This window comes from Nanorana parkeri, unplaced genomic scaffold (genome assembly GCF_000935625.1).
Source record: "Nanorana parkeri isolate BGI_ZX_2015 unplaced genomic scaffold, ASM93562v1 scaffold3066, whole genome shotgun sequence".
NCBI classification, from domain to species: domain Eukaryota; kingdom Metazoa; phylum Chordata; class Amphibia; order Anura; family Dicroglossidae; genus Nanorana; species Nanorana parkeri.
The window spans coordinates 60,960-68,693 of NW_017309334.1; positions in this window are offsets into that span (position 1 = coordinate 60,960).

Genomic DNA, 7,734 nt, shown 5'->3' on the forward strand with positions numbered 1-7,734 from the left:
CCGTTTATCTTATTTTACTATCTGATCTAGTCTAATGGCATTCCTCCCTTCTTCCTCTTTTATATCTTCATATAGCAATCTCACATTTGCAGTCACTTCCCCTACATGGAAACCGCACGGCACTGTATAGAGATATTAGGACAGTCCGTGTTATCACTAAGAGAAGCAGAAGAGAAGAGAAGCAGAAGATTGGGGTTAGACCGTTATTACATTGAGCTGTATAGGACCAGGGTACATAGAGATACTAAAAGAGAATAACCCCCGGGGACCACAGGGACACAAGAGAGATACCGAATTGTGTGGACTGTGTAGGCACAGGGACGTATACACAAGCCACATAGAAACACAAGACAGATTGCAGTGAAGAAATTAGTATTTTAGACCTGGACACAGTAACAAGCGATGGAATCCTGGATGAAAATTGGAATTTCCATAACGATGGCCCTTGTGATATCAGGTAATGCTCTGTGTGTGCGTCTGTCCTGCTGACATCTTTGGGATCTGTATCAGTGGGGTCAGGTTATGGTTCACAGGACTCTGAAGGGTCTCTCTGGCCATGTTGTATCTTGTTTTTGCTGAGTTCTTGGAGACTTCTTTTACCATCAGTCAGCTCTTGGGTTGAAGTTGTTGGGTCGGCCAGATCTGGAAAATTAGGAGATGTTTGAAATTCACGCCACAAGTTTTTTTCTTTACAGAGGAATGATTGATTCTATGTCATTCGTTGATCCTTTTAAATCCTTTGCCAGTCTCATAGACAACTTTCTTTCTGATGACCTTAGAAAGGCTCTAGGACAGGGGTGTTAAACTCAATTTAATCGTGGGCCGCATCAACATTATGGTTGCCCTCAAAGGAATCTGTAAGATTATATAAATGTATCTAATCTTTATCACAATTGCCTCTGCATTCCATTATCACTGGTTTTAGTCATAACTTAATACCTAGATCTGAAAGTAGAAGTCTAGGAAATGGCCTGGTGGGCTGGATTCAGCCCCTGGGCCTTGAGTTTGGCACATGTGCTCTAGGAGAACACTAGACCCTAGAAGTCTGAGGTCTAATGAGACAGGTTCTACCTGCATACTACCTAAGGACATAGGCATGTGCAGCCTATTAAATTAGGGTGTGCACACAAAAGTACAAACACACACACACACATATATATATATACACAGGTGAAACTCGAAAAATTAGAATATTGTGCAAAAGTTCATTTATTTCACTAATGCAACGCAGCCGTCTACCAGGAGATTTTGGAGCACTTCATGCTTTTCTTCCGCAGACGAGCTCTATGGGGATGCTGACTTCATTTTCCAAATGCGACCCTGGTAGTTGCGCCAGTGTTAGGTATTGTATAGTATAAAAAAAATTGGCCCTGCCTGACCTGCCCGTCGATGCTGCCATAACTGCTGCATACACACATAGGAGGGCTTCCTTCCCCATCATCTGCTGGAGACACAAATAGGGGAAAAGCATGAGCAGAACGAAGCCTGGCCGCTGTCTCACCTTCAGTGATCACACAGTCACAAGCCTAGTCACCGTGCTTGGAGAGCCCAGCAATGCATTTTTACAAGTTCAGTGTTGCAAACTACCAGGAGCTTCTGCAGGCTCAGGTCGTCTGGAGCAGAACTCAGTGAGTTCAGTGCACGGAGTTATATCAAACACAGCGTCCCCGGCATCCCTTTGGACATGATTATTCCCTGCACATCCCTGGAAGCCTCTGGGTAGAGCTAGCTTCCGATCAGAGCACAGCTCTTGGTGTTGTGCTTGGGGTGATGAGGGTGTGCCCATGCACAGCCAGCACACCCCTTGCACATGCCTATACCTAAGGAGTTTCCAATCATTGGCCAAATTGGCCAGTGACCAAGTTTCAAGATTCATGGATTTGAAGTGGTGGTAGATGTCGGGGTGTACTCATTTTTTTTAATATGACAAATCTGCATTTTTTTGTTCATTTAGATCATGACATTGAATGATTTGGGACCATCAATTATCTGGTCCTAGCATGGGATTGTGACAGCAGTAGATATAAAAAAATAAAAAATGTTTATATTAAATTTATTTTTAGTTTACGTCCCCACCCCGCCCAAAACTTCCCTGTGCATGTGAAAGGCACGTAGACCACTCGTGGGTGTGAGGTTGTTGTCATTACTTGTAACAGTCAATCCTCATGTCTCTTGGTTCTATAGATAAGAAGAGATGCTATCGTTGGTTTCAGTTGGTGCCAGCCGTCAAAAAGCGGGGATAGGTAAACTAAAGGTTCATCCTACGCCTGCTTTCCCACCCCAGCCCTGCCTAGGGGCCGGCTCCCTTTAGGTCTGGTAGGAATGATAGGGGGGGACCTCCAAAGTAAAAAAAAAAAATAATTAGTCACCGCTCCAAGCTCGCACCCGGGATGGACTACAATCTCAGTACAAATCAGTAAACTAAACATGAGATTGTAGTCCATCACAGGAATGAGCTTGGAGCGGTGACTACTTTACAACACACACAGGGACTATGGGGAACACAAGTATCCCCCCTCCAGAAGGAAGGACAGTGTCAGCACCAATTCAGAGATGATTGGAGGATCTACAGCCGAGTGATACACAAATAAGAGACATTGTTGTTCAGAGTTAAGGGACTTGAATGGATGTTTAAGGTTTATCTCCTGAGTTTAGTGTCACTTTAACTCTGTGATGTCCCATGCTGTGTGTGGTGCCATGCTACATTAGTTACTATTTGCTGTTACGCGTTGTGGTAGGTTTGCTATAACACTGACACCTTGTATACTTATTATTTTGATGTGTCTTTTCAAATATAATAAACATAGAATTAAATGGTTACCTTTTCTATTACAGTGTCATCTACAAGGGCAGCAAATGGGAACTTTTCATGTCCTAAAGAGGTAAAAAGTAAGTGACACGGGCAAAACCTTTTTAATACATATAAGGAAAAGAAGAAATTTCCCTGGAAACACCAGAAATCCCGAATAAAATTCCAGCTACACGATCTTCAGTCACCTAGAATAACTAAAATCTGATATCTTCTTTCACATGCTCGGCAAAGCCAAACAAACATCTGGAGCGAGGAGAGCGGTCCGCCAAAGCAGATTGAAGCCTTGTGAAACAGTTTAAAAATAGAAGTTAAAAAAAGGGGTCACCTCTGCAATTCATGCCAGGCCCTTTAGGTCTAGTAGGAATGTTAGGATGGACCCCCAAAGTAAAAAAAAAAAGTGTGGGGTTCCCTCCAAAAGTCATAGCAGACCCTTTAGGTCTGATAAGAATTTTAAGAGGAACCCCAATTCCAAAAACAGGGGGAAAAACCGTGGGGTCACCCCTAAAATTCCAAATCAGACCCCCAAATCCAAAAACAGGAACAAAACAAATGTGGGGTTCCCCCTAAAATTCCATACTAGACCCCTAATTCAAGCCCTTTCCTGGCAGAGAAGGAAAGGGGAGAGACAAGCGAGGGCCTCCCCTTCCTGTACCATAACAAGCCAAATGCCCTCGACTTTGGGAGGGTGCTCCCTGGAAAAGCACCTTGTCCCTGTGCCCATGAGGACAGGGGCCTCTTCCCCACAACTCTGGCCCGGTGGTTGTGGGGGTCTGCTGGCAGGGGGACTCATCTGCATCTGGGTACCTCCTTTCATAAAGGGGGAACCCAGATGCCACCCCCTCCTGTTTAATAAATAAGGGGTAGTTGTACTACTACTACGCCCATTTGTTTACATGCGGCCCCGAGCTGTCATTTCGTGGCGGGTGTTCGATGAAAGCGGATGGGGCGGCGGGACATTTTTTATTTTGGCAAGTCAGCAGGCGTCGTTCATTGTGATTGATGTACATTGCTGGAGGAGGTCATTGACTTTGAGGGGGTACCCACGCACTTTTTTTTTTCTTTTTTTAAATGGTGTACCTCCTAACATTCCTACCAGACATAAAGGTTCTGGTATTTTTTGGGAGCCGCACTTTTTTTTTTCTTTAGAAATATCAGTACTGCTGCAGCAGGTTCTATTCATCGTACAGATCCGCCACTTCACAGGCAGGTTAAGGGGTCCCCGGGGCACAATATTTAAAGGAATTTTTCATTTTTATTGTTTCACTTTAAGCAATGTTAAAATCACTGCTCCTTTTAAAACGGTATTTTTTAAAAGTGTTTTTTTCATTGATTCCTGTCCTCCAGGGCAGTACCCGGACCCCAATACATGTCCCCCAGGGCAGTACCTGGACCCCCATACATGTCCCCCAGGTCAGTACCCGGACCCCAATACATGTCCCCCAGGGCAGTACCTGGATCCCCATACATGTCCCCCAGGGCAGTACCCAGATCCCCATACATGTCCCCAAGGACAGTACCCGGATCCCCATACATGTCCCCCAGGGCAGTACTTGGATACCCATACATGTCCCCCAGGGCAGTACCCGGATCCCCATACATGTCCCCAAGGGCAGTACCCGGATCCACATACATGTCCCCCAGGGCAGTACCCGGATCCCCATATGTGTCCCCCGGGGCAGTACCCGGATCCCCATACGTGCCCCCCCAGGGCAGTACCCGGATCCCAATACATTATTATTATTATTATACAAGATGTATATAGCGCCAACAGTTTGTGCAGCGCTATACAGTATAAGGAAGACATTACAATCACAATATAAATCAAGACAAGATGGTAAGGAGGGCCCTGATTCGAACTTTTCCCATGTTCTAAAGATCGAATTCGAAAACGCACAGTGGGGTGTTCGGCCCATTACTTCTTTGGAGAGGAATTCCTTGCTTTTTTTTTCTTTGACATTGTGGGTTCACCCTAACATTTCTATTAGATTTAAAGGGTCTGGTATGATTTGGGTGACCTCACTCTGTTTTTTTTGGGGGGAGGAGGGGGGTTTACAGTAACATTTTTCGTTCTGTTTGCTGCCTTTGAGGTAGTGAACAGAATGACCGAGCCAAATGCTGAGCCAAGCATTTGGCTATTCACTCTCTGCTGTTCGGCCCCTTGGAGAATAGGGCCGAACAGCAATGTGCCCAACGTTCGCCTCTGAGGTGAACAGGTTCTTCCCTCCGATTCCACCGAAGGGAGGCGAAGTGAGCTGAATCAAAAAATATATCAAAGCGCTAGAGGTGTAAGTGGTATAAAACTTGGTGTAACCAAGTAATACAGTGAAAAATAGGGGTTAAGCGATCTGGCCTAAAACCCAATAATGAACAATTCAAAAGAAATCTTACATGTGATCATAAAACAAAAAAAGGGGGAATAACTCAATTATATTAGAGGAACTGTGAAAAATAAGATAGTGATTGAAACAGCAAAGAAATGTAACCACTATGTGAAAATCTATTAACTAGTGATGGTTTCAAATGTTAATCAATAGTGATAGATGTTGGATTATATAACGATATGTGAACGATCCATCCAATATATAACGATATATGAACGATCCACACAAAAAAATTATTATTAAAACATCGGGGTACAGTGTTCAGTGTGAGATAAAAAAGCCGTAGAAAACGTGTGCAGAGGAAAAAGAATTGTTGATGGTATATATTTCAGCGGTGGTCCAACAGCCCCTCTTGGGTGGGTACTCACCAAATGGAGTTTAGTCGAAGGCTTTTGGTTAGTGGCACTTGCAATCACGCTTTCAAACTTGGACCCAGTCGTTTCCACTCTGAGACCCAGCAGGGTGAGTGTTTGGTCTTCTCACTTGTAACGCTAGCTGTGTCCCAGAAGCACGAAGATGGATCTTCTCAGATGTGGTGTTAGCGAAACTCCTCGCCGTGGTCCCACGATATTTTAAGAATGAAAAAAGGAGTGAGCTGAATGCAGCTGATGTACGGCTAAAAATAGCCGTGCACGGCTGCAGTGAATAGCCGAAGAGGCTTTTGCTCACTCATTCGGCAGCTTAGTGAATAACCTCCTTAGTCTCATAGCAGTACTGGCACAAGATGATTTTATTTTCAGCTCTGTTACAGTGTATTTAGTTGCCCCGTGAAGATCATTTTTAATTGATAGTGCCGACAATATGATTGCATGTATGGTGCCGGACACAAGGCCTAATGACCGCATCCATGACACAGATAAAACATGATGTCATATGTATTCTAGGTGATCTCTGTCTTTCTGTCTTCCTGTAGATGGAACATTGTGTAATGATACTAGGAAGTGCCCAGTAAATGACGACTGTGACGACCCTTCAAAATGTCCGTGTATGGATGGATACAGATCTTATCATATAACAATAGGATATAAAAATACAACTGAATGTGACGGTGAGTAAATCTGCCCTTGGTGACAAATGGCATGGTAACACACTGAAAAACAATTTTGATGCATTCACTATTACTGTCTCTGGTAGCGCAGTGATGTCATCAGGGTGGCAGTATGATGATGTCACCCCTGAGTGTCATAAGGTCAGCACATATACAACAAGAGGTTTTGCATGTTGTTTCTGTGCATGGAAAAGTTGCTAATCCCCCCCAACGGTGAGTGTCACCTGATCTCCTCACATAGGCTGTGCAGGAGACCCCAGACCACATTGCTTGACTGGCAATATGTAACAAAACCTTGGAAAGGAGGCATCTGTGTGTGCTAACCCCTCTAATTCCTGCACTGTTGTTGGCCTGTGACAAAAATATTCATGGAGATCTACAGGAAAAACACAACATGTATGACGATGTGGCTCCCAAAAACTTCACATTCCAACTTGAGAGGAGTTCATTGAACCCCAGTACACTCGGCTCATCACTACACACTAGGACACTGGAGCAACATCACGTCACCAACAGGCTAGGGTTACCACCTGTCCAGGATTCACCCGAACACTACGGGTTTTGAATGCTGTGTGCGTGTTTCATGGCAGCTGAAACCCGGACACAAGATGTCAGGCAGACAGGGGCAACCAAAATTAAGATAGGGACTACTGGCCCCCACTTTACATATGAATATACCACGTAGGGTTGCCACCTGTCCGGGATTCACCTGGACAGTCCATAGCCTGCCTGAGAGTGCGCATAGCCCGCCTGAGAGCCCTCACAGCCCGCCTGAGAGCCTGCAGAGTCCACTTGAGAGCCGCACAGCCCTGGTGACAGGCCACATGAGACCCTAGAGACATCGGGGCACCACCCTGGAACAACACAGAGTATGTAGCTTCATAATATTTTGTATTGCTGCATAATGTATTGCTGGGATTTGTAGTCCTCTATAGCCTGTCTCCTTACTCTCTCCCATGGCTTCCTCTTCTTGCTCTTACTCCTCTATATTCTCCCAAAAACAAATTGCCGTACACAGCGCTACAGTGTTCGGTTTTCACTTGAACAAAATAAGGCAACCCTAGAACAGGCTTTAATTCCTGCTATAGGCCCAAAACATTGCACAGTATTGTAGCCCCCAATCTCCTTTTGTGAGGTGGCTACTAGACATTTAGTGGTTGCCGGGGCTGTAGTCAGCTTGGCCGGATTATAGTGGCATTTATCTGGTTAATTCCAGGTGTCTAGCATTGCCTGTACCCCCCTGAGTGGAGTGTGCTGTATTGTGGGACTACCAATGAGGGACATTGTAAGTGCATGTACAGTACAGCAGCCAATCACTTTGTTTCTCTCAACCAGTGGTGCATGCTGGGATAGGGTACATGTACTGAAGGGAATTGCCATGTGCTGAGACTAGTCGGTGACCAGCCATGGATTAAGGCTGTATACTGCCCAGCCTGCCCGCCAGGCTTGGCCTGAGGCCTGGAGGTGGGCAGAGGCTGGAGTGTGGGAAGAGT